Source organism: Aristolochia californica, unplaced genomic scaffold, assembly GCF_029961685.1.
Source record: "Aristolochia californica isolate CCGP_79_NKW_82.1479 unplaced genomic scaffold, dmAriCali1.0.hap1 SCAF_1, whole genome shotgun sequence".
NCBI classification, from domain to species: Eukaryota; Viridiplantae; Streptophyta; class Magnoliopsida; order Piperales; family Aristolochiaceae; genus Aristolochia; species Aristolochia californica.
In genome coordinates, this window is record NW_027181770.1 from 18,129,406 (window position 1) to 18,149,031 (window position 19,626).

Here is a 19,626-nt window from a genome sequence, read left to right on the forward strand (position 1 = left end):
TAAGTCAGTTCTTACAAAAATATAACCCGTTACGCATGATAATTCAGTTTACATTCATCTATGATTGTTAGAACAACTTTTTGTAAATGGTAAAAAACTGGCTTGTTTAATTCGGGTAAATATCCCACCACTCTTTTTAGTTTTTATATATTAGGTTTTGGAATCCTCAGAAATAGGGGGAGGCGAGGGATTTTCAACTGAGTGTTTACTCCCAAGCCATAAGTCAGTTCTTACAAAAACATAGCCCGTTACGTATGATAAATCACTTTACAATCATCAATGATTGTTAGGTCAGCTTTTTCTAAATGGGCAAAATAATTTCTGGTTTGAGTCGGTTAAATATCCCACCGCACGTTCACTTGAGAATTTAATGAGCGTTTGTTATTCTCTTTAAAAGGTTTCCATGCATAGGTCATTTGCATTTTTAACACGTTTCAAGCATGCATATCCATTTTTATAACATGTGTAGAAGAAATCTCTTTCTTTTAAAATTCCAAGCATTTAAGGTTGAACTATTGGAATTTCCCATACTTGGATAACAAAACTTTTGTGTTCATTTGTGGTGTGTGAATAAATTTTCATTACTTACATTTTTTGTTATTTAAATTTTTTTTCATACATAAACTCTAAAATTTTCATTTTGTTGTGATCAATTTGCCTTTTTTTTTTTTACCGGATGAAGTTAGAACGAAAACTAAAAGTTTTGATTTAAGAAAAAAATATACATCTAAAATTGAAATACACAATGCACAAATATAGAGAGAGATGATTCCTTAGAGTGTCTGTAATTTTTTGCCATTGTAAACTCTTTTTTGTTTTTATATAATAGGTTTTGCAAAGCCGGCAAAAGGGGGAGGTAGGGGATTTTTAACTGACTGTTGACTCGCAATCCATAAGTCATTTCTTACCTAAATATAGCCCGTTATACATGATAAATCACTTTACAATCATCTATTATTGTTAGGTCAGCTTTTTGTAAATGGGAAAAATAATAGCTTGTTTGACTCGGGTAAATATCCCACTGCACATTCAGTTGAGAATTCAATGAACGTTTGTTATTCTCTTTCAAAAGTTTGGATTCATAGGTCATTTGCCTCTTTAACACGTTTCAAGCATGCATATCCATTTTCAAAACATGTGTAGAAGAAATCTATTTCTTATAAAATTCAAAGCTATATGGGTTGAACTTGTGGAATTTCCAAAACTTGGATAACTAAACATTTGTGTTCATTTGTCGTGTGTGAATAAATTTTATTTGCTTACACTTGTTGTTGTTTTAATTATTTTCAATACTTAAACTCTTAAATTTTCATATTGTTGTGATCTATTTGCCTTTTTTGTTTACAGGATGTAGGGAGAGTGAAAACTCAAAGTTTTGATTTAAGAAAAAAGTATACATCTAAAATGGAAATGCACATTGCACAAATGTAGAGAGATATAATTCCAAAGAGTGTCTGTAATTTTAAGGGATTTGAAACTCTATTTAGTTTTTATATATTATGTTATGAAATCGTTGGGAAAAAGGGGAGGCGGGGGATTTTTATCTGAGCGTTGACTCCAATCCATAAGTCATTTCTTACAAAAATATAGCCCGTTACGCATGATTAATAACTTTAGAATCATCTATAATTGTTAGGTCAGCTTTTTGTAAATGGGCAAAATAATGGCTTGTTTGACTCCAGTCGATATCCCACCGCACGTTCACTTGAGAATTTAATGAGCGTTTTTTATTCTCTTTAAAACGATTGGATCCATAGGTTATTTGCATCTTTAACAAATTTCAAGCATGCATATCCATTTTTAAAACATGTGAAGAAGAAATGACTTTCTTATAAAATTCCAAGCTATAACGGTTGAACCAATGGAATTTCCGAAACTAGGATAAAAAAAATTTTGTGCTCATTTGTGGTGTGTGAATAAATTTTCTTTACTTACATTTGTTGTTGTTTTAAATATTTTTAATACATAAACTCTTAAATTTTTATTTTGTTGTGATCTATTTGCCTTTTTTGTTTACGGGATGAAGGGAGAGCGAAAACTCAATGTTTTGATTTAAGAAAAAAGGGTACATCTAAAATTGAGATGCACAATGCACAAATGTAGAGAGAGATAATTCCAAAGAGTGTCTGTAATTTTTAGGGATTGTAAGCTCTTTTCAATTTTTATATCTCAGGTTTTACAATCATAGGGAAAAGGGGGAGGCGGGGGATTTTTAACTGAGTGTTGACTCCCAATCCATGAGTCTTTTCATTCCAAAATATAGCCCGTTATGCATGATTAATAACTTTACAATCATCTATGATTGTTAGGTCAGGTTTTTTTAAATGGGAAAAATAATGGCTTGTTTAACTCAGGTAAGTATCCCACCACACATTCACTTGAGACTTTAATGAGCGTTTGTTATTCTCTTTAAAAGGATTGGAACCATAGGTCATTTTCATTTTTAATACGTTTCAAGCATGGATATCCATTTTTAAAACATGTGTAGAAGAAATCACTTTCTTATAAAATTGCATGCTATTAGGGTTGAACTTGTGGAATTTTCAAAAATTTGATAACAAAACTTTTGTGTTCAATTCTGGTTTGTGAATAAATATTCTTTACTTACATTTGTTGTTGTTTTAAATTTTTTCAATACGTGAACTCTAAAATTTTCATTTGGTTGTGATCTATTGGCCTTTTTTGTTTACGGGATGTTGGGAGAGTTAAAACTCAAAGTTTTGATTTAAGAAATAAGTGCACATTTAAAATGGAAATGCACAATGCAAAAATGTAGAGAGATATAATTCTAAAGAGTGTCTGTAATTTTGAGGTATTTTAAACTCTTTTTATTTTTTACATATTATGTTTTGAAATCGTCAGGAAAAGGGGGAGGCGGGGGAGTTTTAACTGAGCGTTGACTCCAATCCATAAGTCATTTCTTACAAAAATATAGCAGGTTATGCATGATTAATAACTTTACAATCATCTATGATTGTTAGGTCAGCTTTTTGTAAATGGGCAAAATAATAGCTTTTTTGACTCTGGTAATTATCCCACTACACGTTCACTTGAGAATTTAATGAGCGTTTATTATTCTCTTGAAAAGTTTTGGATCCTTAGGTCATTTGCATCTTTAACATGTTTCTGTCATGCTTACCCATTTACGGTTGAACAAGTGGAATTTCCAATACTTGGATAAAAAAACTTATGTGTTCATTTGTGGTGAGCGAATAAATTTTCTTTATTTACATTTGTAGTTGTTTTAAATTTTTTTCATACATAAACTCTAAAATTAACAATTTTTTGTGATTTATTTGTATTTTTTGTTTACGGGATGAAGGGTGAGCAAAAACTCAAAGTTTTGATTGAAGAAAAAAGTATACATCTCAAATGGAAATGCACGATACACAAATGTAGAGAGAGATAATTCAAAAGACTGTCTATAATTTTTTGGGATTGTAAACTCTTTTTAGATATTAGGTTTTGGAATTGTCGGGAAAAGGGGGACATGGGGGATTTTTAACTGAATGATGACTCCCAATCCATAAGTCATTTCTTACAAAAATAGAGCCCGTTATGCATGATAAATCACTATACTATCATCTATGATTGTTAGGTCAGTTTTTCGTAAATTGGCAAAATAATGGCTTGTTTGACTCAAGTAAATATCCCACCGCACATCACTTGAGAATTTAATGAGCGTTTGTTATTCTCTTTAAGAGGTTTGTATCCATAGGTCATTTTCATCTTTAACATGTTTCTAGCATGCATATCCATTTTTAAAACATGAGTAGAAGAAATCTCTTTCTTATAAAAATTCAAGCTAGTAGGTCAGAACTAGTGGAATTATCCAAACTTGGATAATAAAACTTTTGTGTTCATTTGTGGTCTTTGAATAAATTTTATTTATTTACATTTGTTGTTGTTTTAAAATTTTTCCATACATAAACTCTTAAATTTTCATTTTGTTGTGAGCTATTTGCTTTTTTTATTTTACGGGATGATGGCAGAGCAAAAAATCAAATTATTGATTTAAGAAAAAATTATAAATCTAAAAAGGAAATGCACAATGAAAAAATATAGAGAGAGATAATCCAAAAGAGTGTCTATAATTTTTAGGGATTGTAAACTCTTTTTAATTTTTATATATTAGGTTTTGCAATCATCGGGAAAAAGGGGAAGGGGGGGGGGGAGGATTTTTAACTGAGTGTTTACCCCCAATCCATAAGTCATTTCTTACAAAAATGATAGCCCGTTATGCTTGATAAATCACTTTGCAATCATCTATGATTGTTCGGTTAGCTTTTTATAAATAGGAAAAATAATGGCTTGTTTGACTCGGGTAAAAATCCCACCGCACATTCACGTGAGAATTTAATGAGCTTTTGTTATTCCCTTTAAAATGTTTTGATCCATAGGTCATTTACATCTTTAACATGTTTCAAGCATGCATATCCATTTTTAAAACATGTGTAGAAGAAATCACTTTCCTATAAAATTCCAAGCTAATAGGGTTGAACTAGTGGAATTTCCCAAACTTGGATAACAAAACGTTTGTATTCATCAGTGGTGTGCAAATAAATTGTCTTTATGTACATTTGTTTTTGTTTAAATTTTTTTCCATAAACAAACTCTAAAATTTTCATTTTGTTGTGATATTTTTGCATTTTTTGTGTTCGTGATAAAGCGAGAGCGAAAACTCAAAATTTTGATTCAAATTAAAAGTGTGTATCTAAAATGGAAATGCAAAATGAAAAAATGTAGGGAGAGGTAATTCCAAAGAGTGTTTTCAATTTTTAGGGATTGTAAACTCTTTCTAGTTTTCGTATAGAAAAGGGAGTGGCGCGCAATTTTTAATAATGTCTTGTTTGACTGGAAATAAATATCCCACCGGACGTTCACTCTAGAATTTATTGAGGGTTTATTATTCTCTTGAAAATATTTGGATCCATAGGCCATTTGCATCTTTAACCCGTTTCAAGCATGCATATCTTTTTTTAAAACATGTGTAGAAGAAATCTGTTTCTTATAAAATTCCTAGCAATTAGGGTTGAACTAGCGGAGTTTCCCAAACTTGGATAACAAAATTTTGTGTTCATTTGTGGAGTGTGAATCAATTTTATTTACTTATATTTTTTGTTGTTTTAAAATTTTTCCATACATAAACTCTAAAATTTTTATTTTGTTGTGATCTATTTGCCTTTTTTGTTTACAGGAAGAAGGTAGAGAGAAAACTCAAAGTTTTCATTTAAGAAAAAAGTATACATATAAAATGGAAACGCACAATGCAGAAATGTAGAGATTATAAATCCAAAGACTGTCTGTAATTTTTAGGGACTGTAAACACTTTTTTGTTTTTGAACATTAGGTTTTGCAAACGTCGAGAAAATGGGCATTTTTAATTGAGTGTTGACTCCCAATCCATAAGTCATTTCTTACAAAAATATGTAGCCTGTTATGTATGATAAATCACTTTACAATCATCTATGATTGTTAGGTCAACTTTTTCTAAATAGGCAAAAAATAGCTTGTTTGACTCGGGTAAATATCCCACCACACCTTCACTTGACAATTTAATGAGCGTTTGTTATTCTCTTTAAAAATTTTGGATCCATAGGTTATTTGCATCTTTAACGTGTTTCAAGCATGCATATCCATTTTTAAAACATGAGTTGAAGAAATTTCTTTCTTATAAAATGCCAAGAAATTAGGGTTGAACTAATGGAATTTCCCATACACGGATGAAAAAAAAATTTGTGTTCATTTGTTGCGTGAATAAATTTTCTTTACTTACATTTGTTGTTGTTTTAATTTTTTTTCATACATAAACTAAAAAATTTACTTTTTTTTGTGATCTATTTGCCTTTTTCTTTTACGGGATGAAGGGAGAGCGGAAACTCAAGGTTTTGATTTAAGAAAAAAGTATACATCTAAAATGGAAATGCACAATAAACAAATGTAGAGTGAGATAATTCCAAACAGTGTATGTAATATTTAAGGATTGTGAACTCTTTTCTGTTTTTACATGTTCGGCTTGGGAATCATCAAGAAGAGGGGGAGGCGAGGTATTTTTAACTGAGTGTTGACTCCCAATCCATAAGTCATTTCTTACAAAAATATATAGCCCGTTACGCATGATAAATGACTTTACAATCATATATGATTGTAAGGTCAACCTTTTGTAAATGACCAAAATAATGGCTTGTTTCACTCGAATAAATATCCCACGTTCACTTGAGAATTTAATGAGCGTTTTTTATTCTCTTTAAAATGTTTGGATCCATAGGTCATTTTCATCTTTAACAAATTTCAAGCATGCATATCAATATTTAAAACATGTGTACAAGAAATCTCTTTCTTATATTCCTAGCAATTAGTGCTGAACTAGCAGAATTTCAAAAACTTGGATAACAAAATTTTTGTGTTTATTTTAGGTGTGTGAATAAATTTTCTTTACATACATTTTTTGTTGTTTTAAAATTTTCCCATACATAAACTCTAATATTTTCATTTTGTTGTGATCTATTTGCCTTTTTGGTTTACGGGATGACGGGAGAGCAAAAACTCAAAGATTTGATTTAAAATAAAACTACACATCTAGAATGGAAATACACAATGCACAAATCTAGAGAAAGATAATTCCCAAGAGTGTCTGTAATTTTTAGGGATTTTAAACAATTTTTAGTTTTTATGTATTAGATTTTGCAATCGTTGGGAAAAGGGATGCGGGGGATTTTTAACTGAGTGTTGACTCCCAATCCATAAGTCATTTCTTACAAAAATATATATAGCTCGTTACGCATGATAAATCAATTTACAATCTTCTAAGATTGTTAGGTCAACTTTTTGTAAATGGGCAAAATAATGACATGTTTGACTCGGGTAAATATCCCACCGCATGTTCACTTGAGAATTTAATGAGCTTTAATTATTCTCTTTAAAAGGCTTGGATCCATAGGTCATTTTGCATCTTTAACATGTTTCAAGCATGGATATCCATTTTTAAAACATGTGTACAAGAAATCTCTTTCTTTTAAAATTCCAGGCTATTAGGGTTGAACTTGTGGAATTTCCCAAACATGGATAAAAAAACTTTTGTATTCATTTGTGGTGTGTGAATAAATTTTTTTTACTTACATTTGTTGTTGTTTTCAATTTTTTCCACTCATAAACTCTTGAATTTTCATTTTGTTGTGCTCTATTTGCGTTTTTTGTTTACGGGATTAAGGGAGAGCGAAAACTCAAAATTTTGATTTAAGAAAAAAGTATACATCTAAAATGGAAATGCACAATGCACATATGTAGAGACAGATAATTCCAAAGACTGTCTTTAATTTTTAGGGATTGTAAACTCTTTTAAGTTTTTATATAGGAAATGCACAATGCACAAATGTAGAGAGAGATAATTCCAAAGACTATCTTTAATTTTTAGGGATTGTAAACTCTTTTGAGTTTTTATATAATAGGTTTTGCTATCGTCGGGAAAAGGGGGAGGCGGGGGATTTTTAACTGAATGTTGACTCCCAATCCATAAGTCATTTATTACAAAAAATATATATCCCGTTACGCATCATAAGTGACTTTACAATCATGTATGATTGTTAGGTCTGCTTTTTGTAAATGGGCCAAATAATGGCTTGTTTGACTCCGGTTAATATCCCACCGCATGTTCACTTGAAAATTTAATGAGATTTTTTTATTCTCTTTAAATGGTTTGGATCCATAGGTCATTTGTATCTTTAACATGTTTTAAGCATGCATATCCATTTTTTAAACATGTGTAGAAGAAATTTCTTTCTTATAAAATTCCAAGCTATTAGGTTGAACTAGTGGAACTTGCCAAACTTGGATAACAAAACTTTTGTGTTCATTTGAGGAGTGTGAATAAATTTCCTTTTCTTGAAATTTTTGTTGTTTTAAATTTTTACCATACATAAACTCTAAAACTTTTATTTTGTTGTGATCTATTTGCCTTTTTAGATTACGGGATGAAAGTAAAGCAAAAACTTAAAGTTTGGTTAAAAGAAAAATAAAACTTGAACTAAAACTCTTATCTGTCGTGACCCTAAGATAAAGATACTTTTGTGAGTCCTTGATCTTCCCACTAATGTGATAAGGATGCCAGCTCTTGGTAATCATTGTGGGTCCTACTTCTTTTGGGGTTGGGCCTTCCTTGGTCATTAGGCCCATCTAATAATAGTCTTACATATGTGGGCCTTCCTTGGTCGTTTGGGCTTGATCTTATCTTCCAACACTCCCCTCAAGTTGGGGGTAGGAGAACAACATGAACTCCTAGCTTGCTACAAATGATGTATAAAATATTTTTGTATAAAATGGCACATCTTCCAATATACCTTCATCTTCCAACGTTCCCCCTCACGCTGTTGCGTCCTTCAATGAGGCCCTGTGGCATTATAAGTGAGAGTAAAAATCTCTCCTAGCCGGTAAGCCATTGCTTCATGCTCCTGTCTTAATGCTGGATGTAGGGCACACTCCACTGTGATCAGTAGTGTGTCTATCGGCATTGCTCTGAACTGTCCACCATCGTGTCCCTCCACAGGACAACGACTCTCAAGTGGTAGGAGACGTAAAAACCATTACGGAGGGTGGGATAACATAGATGTGATCATAAGTTCCTTCGTCATGGACTTCCAACCACAAATAATTTTTATCTTTTTGACGGGATGAAGTTCCTCTGTCGTGGACTCCCAACCACAAATAATTTTCATCTTTTTGACGGGGATGAAGTTCCTCCATCATGGACTCCCAACCACAAATAATTTTAATCTTTTGATGGGGATGAAGTAAATGATGACATGAGGCCACCTCTTATTCAATAATAATGTCCCCAAAGAGACCTAATAGTTGTAGCTGAATATAACACAACCATCTTCCAACTCACATAACATGAACCAAATAGTAAACTTTGTTAAAGAACCCATGAAATATTCTGATATAAAAATTTCTTCTTTTATGCACAAGCTTCATCTTTTGTGCTCCCCATTTCTTGAATATTTATGTGACATAAACTTATCCACAACTTAAGGAATAAAATACCACTTGCTTGTTCTTCTTCTACTTCTCCCCCTCTAGCTGGGAGGTAATGGCAATGATCCCAACTTGAACCAAATATCATAGAAGCAACAATATTCCCAAATAATAGAGATTCGTAAATAAGCCTCAAACAAGGGAGAAGTGAGATATTTTCCTGATATATCAACTGAAAAAATGACGCAAAATAATCGGCATAAATTCGGATTTTTCAATACAATTGGACACCAGCATGACCTTTGATTCTTCTAATTCCAATGTATCATTCAATATAGATCAGATTGACTGGAAATTTTTTTAATTCTGAAACTAGAATTAAATTAATTTCATACAAGTATAACATCTCATCATAAAATATAATTATGAGAGAATAAATATTTTGATAGGTTTCGGTCTTTGTCATATGGGGGAACTAAGTTTTTTTTCTCCTTTTTTCCAGAACCACCATTGACTCTTCCAAGATCAATATGTCCTTATAAAAGAATATTACCATGAATTGGTTGAATAGGTAATAAAATAGACTTACAAATCTTTCTTTTGCTATATAATTCTCCATATAAAGTCTCTTTCTTGATAGGATTAAATATCTCAGAATTTGAGGCTTTCTGCTGCCGTTGGAACCTCTTTTTAAATCTGACCTTTGCTGCTTCAAATATGAATTTTGACTTTGTAGATAACTCAGATAAAAAATTGGTTAGATAGGTAAAAGAATAGACTTAAAGATATTTATTTTGATATATATTTATCCATATAAATTCTAGCTCTTGATACCAAAACATACCTCGGATTCCGGAGATTGCTGGTCCTGCTCGAACCTTTTTGCAATCTGACCTTCGCTCATTCAAATATCGATATCTCTCTATAGATAACTCCGATTAGAAAAAATAGGTTTTATTTAGAAATTAGACTCAAATATATTTGTGTCAATATATAATATTCAATATAAAAGACTATGTACAGAGGAAACAAAAGCAAAGCAATCTACGGGTGTAGGGTCTGAAAAAAAATAACTACGAAGTTTGACTTAGGGTTTAGGGTTTAGAGAAAAGGATCCCATTACCTTTGTGAGTTGACCATGTCAACTCACAAAACCTGCTCTGATACCATGTTGAATTTATGGAAAAGTGAAATACTTCACCGACATAAATAACTTGTTTTAATCAGAGTACATGAACCTCTATTTATAATAGAGGAAGGTGGTAGAGTCCAATTACAATAATACTACCATTTTCCCAATTACACCCAAACTCTAACACTTAAGGTAAGTCCTAACATAATTAAGTAACTCAATATTGATAAAAGACAAATGTAACTTAAACAAAAACTCTTCGGTCGTGACCCTAAGATAAAGATACTTTTGTGAGTCCTTCTTGATCTTCCAAATGATGTGATAAGGATACTAGCTCTTGTTAATCATTGTGGGTCCTACTTCGTATCGGCTTGGGCCAATCTTGTGTTCCTTCTTTGGTCATGTACCCCATCATATAAAAATATTACATATGTGGGCCATCCTTGGTCATTTGGGCTTGATCTCATCTTCCAACATTTTAAATTGTTTTCCATACATAAAGTCTAAAATTTTCATTTTGTTGTGATTTATTTGAATTTTTTGTCTACCGGATGAAGGGAGAGCGAAAACTCAAAGATTTGACTTAAAATTAAAGTACACATCTATAATTGAAATGCAAAATGCACAAATGTAGAGAGGGATAATTCCAAAGAGTGTTTATAATTTTTAGGGAATGTAAACTCTTTTTAGTTTTTATATATTAGGTTTTGCAATCGTTGAGGAAAGGGGGAGGCGGGGGTTTTTTAACTGAGTGTTGACAACCAATCCATCAGTCATTTCTTACAAAAATATATAGCCCGTTATGCATGATAAATCACTTTACAATCAACTATGATTCTTAGGTCAGCTTTTGGTAAATGGGCAAAAAAATGGCTTGTTTGACTCGGGTAAATATACCACCGCACGTTCACTTGAAAATTTAATGAGTTTTTGTTATTCGCTTTAAAATTTTTGGATCCATAGGTCATTCGCATCTTTAACATGTTTCAAGCATGCATATCCATTTTTTAAACATGTGTAGAAGAAATCTCTTTCTTATAAAATTCCAAGCTATTAGGGTTGAACTCATGGAATTTCCCAAACTTGGAAAACAAAACTTTTGTGTTCATTTGTGGAGTGTCAATCAATTTTATTTACTTACATTTTTTTTTGTTTAAAATTTTTTCCTTACATAAAATCTAAAATTTTTATTTTGTTCTGATCTATATCCATTTTTTATTTACGGGATGAAGGGACAGTGAAAATTCAAAATTTTGAATTCAGAAAAAAGTATACATCTAAAATGGAAATGCACAATGCGCAAAAGTAGAGAGAGAAAATTCCAAAAACTTTCTGTAATTTTTAGGGATTGTAAATTCTTTTTTGTTTTTATATATTAGATTTTGCAATCGCTGGGAAAAGGGGGTGGTGGGGGATGTTTAACTAAGTTTTGACTCCCAATCCATAAGTCATTTCTTACAAAAATATATAACCCGATATGCATGATAAATCACTTTACAATAATCTACGATTGTTAGGTCAGCTTTTTGTAAATGGGTAAAATAATGGCTTGTTTGACTAGGGTAAATATCCCACGGCACATTCACTTGAGAATTTAACGAAAGTTTTTTATTCTCTTTAAAAGGTTTGGATCCATACATCATTTGCTTCTTTAACATGTTTCAAGCATGCATATCCATTTTTAAAACAGGTGTAAAATAAATCTCTTTCTTATAATTCCAAGCTATAAGAGTTGAACTAGTGGAATTTCCCAAACATGGATAACAAAACTTTTGAGTTCAATTGTGGTGTGTGAATAAATTTTCATTACTTACATTTGTAATTTTTTTCAATTTTTTCCATCCCTAATCTCATTGTTTTTTAATTTTTAAGTGATCTATTTGTCTTTTTTGTTTACGGGATTAAGGGAGAGCAAAAACTCAAAGTTTCGATTTAAGAAAAAGGAATACATCTAAAATGGAAATGCACAATGCACAAATGTAGAGAGAGATAATTCCAAAGAGTGTTTTTAGTTTTTAGGGATTGTAAACTCTTTTTAGTTTTTATATATTAGTTTTTTCTATCTTCGGGGAAAGGGGGAGGCGGGGGATTTTTAACAGAGTATTGACGAGCAATCCTTAAGTAATTTCATACAAAAATATTGCCCGTTATGCATGATAAATCACTTTACAATCATGTATGCTTGTTCGGTCAGCTTTTTGTAAATGGGCAAAATAATGGCTTGTTTGACTTGGGTAAATATCCCACCGCACGTTTACTTGAGAATTTTATGAGCTTTTGTTATTCTATTTAAAAGGTTTGGATCCATAGTTTATTTGAATCTTTAACACGTTTCAAGTATGCATATCCATTTTTAAAACATGAGTAGAAGAAATCTCTTTCTTATATAATTCCAAGCTATTAGGGTTGAACTAGTGGAATTTCCCAAACTTGGAAAACAAAACTTCTTTTTTCATTTGTGGTGGTTGAATAAAATTATTTTACATAGATTTGTTGTTGTTTTAAATTTGTTCCATACATAAACTCTAAAATTTTCATTATGTTGTGATCTATTTGCCTTTTTAGTTTACGGGATGAAAGTAGAGCAGAAACTCAAAGTTTTGATTTAAGAAATAAGTATACATCTAAAATGGAAATGTACAATGCACAAATGTACATAAAGATAATTGCAAAGAGTCTTTGTAATTTTTTGGGATTGTAAACTCTTTTTAGTTTTTATAGATTTGGTTTTACAATTGTCGGGAAAAGGGGGAGGTGGGGGATTTTTTACTGAGTGTTGACTCCTAATCCATAAGTCATTTATTACAAAAATATATAGTCTGTTACACATGATAAATCACTATACAATCATCTATGATTGTTAGGTTAGCCTTGTGTAAATGGGAAAAATAATGGCTTGTTTGACTCGGGTAAATATCCCACCGCGCGTTCTCTTGAGAATTTAATGAGAGTTTTTTATTCTCTTTAAAAGGTTTGGATCCATAGGTCATTTTCATCTTTAACATGTTTCAAGCATGCATATCTATTTTAAAACATGAGTAGATGAAATCTTTTTCTTATAAAATTCTGAGTTATTAGGATTGATCTAGTGAAATTTTCGAAACTTGGATAACAAAACTTTTGTGTTCATTTGTTGTGTGTGAATAAATTTTATTTACTTAAATTTGTTATGTTTTTAAATTTGTTCCATACATAAACTCTAAAATTTTCATTTTGTTGTGAACTATTTGCCTTTTTTGTTTACAGAATGAAGGGAGAGCGAAAATACAAAGTTTTGATTTGAGAAAAAAAAACATCTAAAATGGAAATGCACAATGCACAAATGTAGAAAGAGATAAGTCCAAAGAGTGTCTGTAATTTTAGGGATTGAAAACTTTTTTTAGGTTTTATATATTAGGTTTTCAATCATTAGGAAAAAGGGGATGCGGGGGATTTTTAACTGAGTCTTGACACCCAATCCCTAAGTCTTTTATTACAAAAATATAACCCGTTACGTTTGATAAATTATTTTAAAAACATATTTCCCGTTATGCATGATAAATCACTTTACAATCATCTATGATTGTTAGGTCAGCTTTTTGTAAATGGGAAAAATAATGGCTTGTTTGACTAGGGTAAATATCCCAACGCACGTTCACTTGAGAATTTAATGAGCGTTTGTTATTCTCTTATAATATTTTCTATCCATAGGTCATTTGCATCTTTAACATGTTCCAAGTATGCATATCCATTTTTAAAACAGGTGAAGAAGAAATCTCTTTCTTAACAAATTCTAAGCTATTACGATTGAACTAGTAAAATTTCCAGAACTTGGATAACAAAACTTTTTTGTTCAATTGTGGTGTGTGAATAAATTTTATTTTCTTCCATTTGTTTTTGTTTAAAATGTTTTCCATACATAAACTCTAAAATTTTCATTGGGTTGTAATCTATTTGCCTTTTTTGTTTACGGGATGAAGGGAGAGCGAAAACTCAAAGTTTTTATTTAATAAAAATGTATACATCAAAAATGAAAATGTACAATGCACAAATGTAGTGAGAGATAATTCCAAAGAGTGTCTATAATTTTTAGGGATTGTAAACTGTATTTAGTTTTTATATATTAGTTTTTGCTATCGTTGTGAAAAGGGGGAGGCGGGTGATTTTTAACTTAGTGTTGACTCCTAATTCATAAGTCATTTCTTATAAAAAAAATATAGCTCGTTATGCATGATAAATGACTTTACAATCATCTATGATTGTTAGGTCAACTTTTTGTAAATGGGCAAAATAAAGGCTTGTTTGACTTGGGTAAATATCCCACCGCACGTTCACTTGAGAATTTAATGAGCGTTTGTTATTCTCTTTAAAATGTTTGGATCCATAGGGCATTTGCGTCGTTAACATGTTTCAAACATGCATATCCATTTTTAAAATTTATTGTGTGAATAAATTATCTTTAGTTAGATTTGTTTTTGTTTTAAATTATTTCCACACATAAACTCTAAAGTTTTTATTTTGCTATGATCTATTTGCTTTCTATTTCTTTACGTGATGAAGGGAGAGAAAAAATTCCAAGGTTCTTTTAAAGAAAAAAGTTTAAATCTAAAATGGAAATGAAAAATGCACAAATGTAGAGAGTGATAATTCCAAAGAGTGTCTATAGTTTTTAAGGATAGTAAACTCTTTTTAGTTTTTATATATTAGGTTTTACAATCGTCGGCAAAAGGGGGGGGTGAGAGATTTTTCACTGAGTGTTGGTTCCCAACCCTAAGTCATTTCCTACAAAAATATAGCCCGTTATGTATGATAAATCAGTTTACAATCATCTATGATTGTTAGGTCAGCTTGTTGTAGATGGGCAAACTAATGGCTTGTTTGACTCGGATAAACATCCCACCGTACGTTCACATGGAAATTTAATAAGCGTTTGTTATTCTCATTAAAAGCTTTGGATCAATAGGTCATTTGCATCTTTAACATATTTCAAGCACGCATATCCATTTTTAAAACATGTGTAGAAGAAATATCTTTCTTATAAAATTTCATGCTACTAGGGTTGAACTAGTGGAATTTCCCAAACTTGGATAACAAAATTTTTGAGTTCATTTGTGGTGTGCGAATAAATTTTCTTTACTTACATTTGTTGTTGTTTTAAATTTTTTCCATACATAAACTCTAAAATATTTTTTTTTTGTTGTGATCTATTTGCCTTTTTTGTTAACCGGATGACCGGAGAGCGAAATCTCAAAGTTTTGATTTAAGAATAAAGTATATATCTAAAATGGTAATGCACAATGCACAAATGTAGAGAGAGATAATTCCAAAGAGTGTTTGTAATTTTTAAGGATTGTAAACTCTTTTTAGGTTTTATATATTAGGTTTTTCAATTGTTTGGAAAAGGGGGTGGAGGAGATTTTTAACTAAGCGTTGACTACTAGTCCATAAATCATTTCTTACAAAAATATAGCCCGTTACGCAACATAAATGAATTTACAATCATCTATGATTGTTAGTTCAGCTTTTTGTAAATGGGCAAAATAATGGCTTGTTTGACTCGGGTAAATATCCCACCGCACGTTCACATGAGAATTCAATGAGCGTTTGTTATTCTCTTTAAAAGGTTTGGATCCATAGGTCATTTGCATCTTTAACAAGTGTTATGCCAGCATATCCAGTTTTAAAACAAGTGTAGAAGAAATTACTTTCGTATAAAATTCCAAGGTGATACGGTTGAACTAATGGAAATTCCCAAACTTCGATAGCAAAACTTTTGTGTTCATTTGTTGTATGCGAATAAATTTTCTTTACTTACATTAGTTGTTGTTTTAAATTTTTTCCATGCACAAATTCTAATATTTTCTTTTTGGTGAGATCTATTTGCCTTTTTTCTTTACGAGATGAAGGGAGAGTGAAAACCCAAAGTTTTTATTTAAGAATGAAATACTTCCAAAAGGGAAATGCACAATGTACAAATGTAGAGAGAGACAATTCCAAAGAGTGTCGCTAATTTTTTTGGGATTGTAAACCCTTTTTTGTTTTTATATCTTCGGTTTTGGAATCGTATGGAAAAGGGGAAGGCGGGCGATTTTTAACTGTGTGTTGACTCCCAATCCATAAATTATTTCTTAGAAAAAATTAAACCAGTTATCAATGATAAATTACTTTACAATCATATATGATTGTTAGGTCAGCATTTTTTAAATGGGCAAAATAATCGCTCTTTTGACTCAGGTAAATATCCCACCCCATTTTCCCTTGAGAATTTAATGAGCGTTTGTTATTCTTCTTAAAAAGTTCGAATCCATAGGTTATTTGCATTTTTAACATGTTTCAAGCTTGCATATCCATTTTTAAAACATGTGTAGAAGAAATCTCTTTCGTATGAAATTCCAAGCTATTAGGGTTGAACTAGTGAAATTTCCAAAACTTGGATTACAAAACTTGTGTTCATTCGTGGTGTGTGAATCAATTTTCTTTACATAAATTTGTTGCTGCAAAAGTCAGGAAAAGGGGGAGCCGGGGGATTTTCGACTGAGTGTTGACTCCCTATCCATAAGTCATTTCTTACAAAAATATATAGCCCATTATGCACGATAAATCACTTTACAATCATCTATGATTGTTTGGTCAGCTTTTTGTAAATGGGCAAAATAATGGCTTGTTTGACTCGGATAAATATGCCACCGTACGTTCACTTGAGAATTTAATGAGCGTTTGTTATTATCTTTAAAATGTTTGGATCCATTGGTTATTTGCATCTTTGTCATGTTTCCAGCATGCATATCCAGTTTTGAAACATATGTAGAAGAAATCTCTTTCTTACAAAATTTCAAGCTATTAGGGTTGAACTAAGGGAATTTTCCAAACTTGGATAACAAAACTTTTGTGTTCATTTGTGGTAAGTGAATAAATTTTCCTTACTTCAATTTTTTGTTTTTTAAATTGTTTCCTTATATAAACTCTAAAATTTTCATTTTATTGCAATCTATTTGCCTTTTTTGTTTTACGGGATGAAGGGAGAGCGAAAACACAAAGATTTGATTTAAGAACAAAGTATACATCTAAAATGGAAATGCAGAATGCACAAATGTAGAGGGAGATAGTTCCAAAGAGTGTCTGTAATTTTTTGGGATTCTAAACTCTTTTTAGTTTTTATATATTAAGTTTTACAATCGTCGGGAAAAGGGGGAGGCGGCGGATTTTTAACTGTGTGTTGACTCTCAATCCATAAATCATTTCTTACAAAAATATAGCCCGTTAGGCATGATAAGTAACTTTACAATCAAATATGATTGTTAGGTCTGCTTTTTGTAAATGGGCAAAATAATGGCTTGTTTGACTCGGGTAAATATCCCACCACATATTCCCTTCAGAATTTAATGAGCTTTGTTATTCTCTTTAAAAGGTTCAGATCCATAAGTCATGTGCATCTATAACTTGTTTCAAGCATGCATATCAAATTTTAAAACATGTGTAGAAGAAATCTCTTTCTTAGAAAATTCCAAGCTATTAGGGTTGAACTAGTGGAATTTCCCAAACTTTGATAACAAAAATTTTGAGTTCATTTGTGGTGTGCGAATAAATTTTCTTTACTTAGATTTGTTGTTGTTTTAAATTTTTTCCATGCATAAACTCTTAAATTTTCATTTTATTGTGATCTATTTGCCTTTTTTGTTTACGGGATGAAGGGAGAGCGAAAACTCAAAGTTTTGATTTAAGATAAAAGTATACATCTAAAATTGAAATGAACAATGCACAAAAGTGGAGAGAGATAATTCCAAAGTGTGTCTGTAATTTTTAGGCACTGTAAACTCTTTTTATATTTTATATATCTGGTTTTGCAATCGTCGGGAAAAGGGGGAGGCAAAGGATTATTAACAGAGTGTTGACTCCGAATCCATTAGTCTTTTCTTACAAAAATATATAGCCCGTTATGCAGGATAAATCACTTTACAATCATCTATGATTGTTAGGTCAACTTTTTGTAAATGGGCAAAATAATGGTTTGTTTGACTCAGGTACATATCACACCGCATGTTCCCTTGAGAATTTAAAGAGCAGTTGAAATTCTCTTTAAAAGGTTTGGATCCATAAGTCATTGGCATATTTAACATGTTTCAAGCATGCAAATCCATTTTTAAAACATGTGTAGAAGAAATCTCTTTCTTATAAACTTCCAAGCATAATGGGTTGTTGAACTAGTGGAAATGCCCAAACTTGGATAACAAAACTTTTGTGTTCATTTGTAGTGTGTGAATCAATTTTATTTACATACATTTGTTCGTGTTTTAAATTTTTTCCTTACATAAACTCTAAAATTTTCATTTTGTTTGATCTATTTGCCTTTTTTGTTTACGGAATGACGGGAGAACGAAAACACAAAGTTTTTATTTAAGAAAAAGGTATACATTTAAAATGGAAACACACAATGCACAAATGAAGAGAGAGATAATTCCAAAGAGTGTCTGCAGTTTTTAGGGATTTTAAACTCTTTTTTGTTTTTATATATTAGGTTTTGCAATAGTTGGGAAAAGGGGGATACAGAGGATTTTTAACTGAGTGTTGACTCCCAATCCATAAGTCATTTCTTACAAAAATATATAGCCTGTTACGCATGATAAATCACTTTACAATCATCTATGATTGTTAGGTTAGCTTTTTGTAAATGGAGAAAATAATGGCTTGTTTGACTCAGGTAAATCTCCCACCACAGGTTCACTTGAAAATTTACAGAGGATTTTTTATTTTCTTTAAAAGGTTTGGATCCATAGATCATTTCCATCTTTAACATCTTTCAAGCATGTATATCCATTTTTAAAACATGTGTAGAAGAAATCTCTTTCTTGTAAAAATCCAAGCTATTAGGGTTGAACTCGTGGAATGTCCCAAAGTTAGATAACAAAACTTTTGTGTTCATATGTGGTGTGTAAGTAAATTTTCTTTACTTACATTTGTTGTTGTTTTAAATTTTTTCGTTACATAAACTCTAAAATTTTCATTTTGTTGTGATCTATTTGCCTTTTCTGTTTAGAGGATGAAGGGAGAGCAAAAACTCAATGTTATGATTTTAGAAAAAAGTATACATATAAAATGGAAATACACAATGCACAAAAGTAGAGAGAGATAAATCCAAAGACTGTCAGTAACTTTTAGGGATTGTAAAATCTTTTTAGTTTTTATATATTAGGGTTTGGAATCGTCAGGGAAAGGGGGAGGGGGGGGGGATTTTTTACTGAGTGTTGATTTCCAATCCATAACTCATTTCTTAAAAATATATATAGCCTATTACGCATGATTAATCATTTTACAATCATCTATGATTGTTAGGTCAACTTTTTTTAAATGTGCAAAATAATCGCTTGTTTGACTCAAGTAAATATCCCACTGCACGTTCACTTGAGAATTTAATGAGCGTTTGTTATTCTATTTAAAAGGTTAGGATCCATAGGTTATTTGAATCTTTAGCACTTTTCAAACATGCATATCCATTTTTAAAACATGAGTAGAAGAAATCTCTTTCCTATAAAATTTCAAGGTATTAG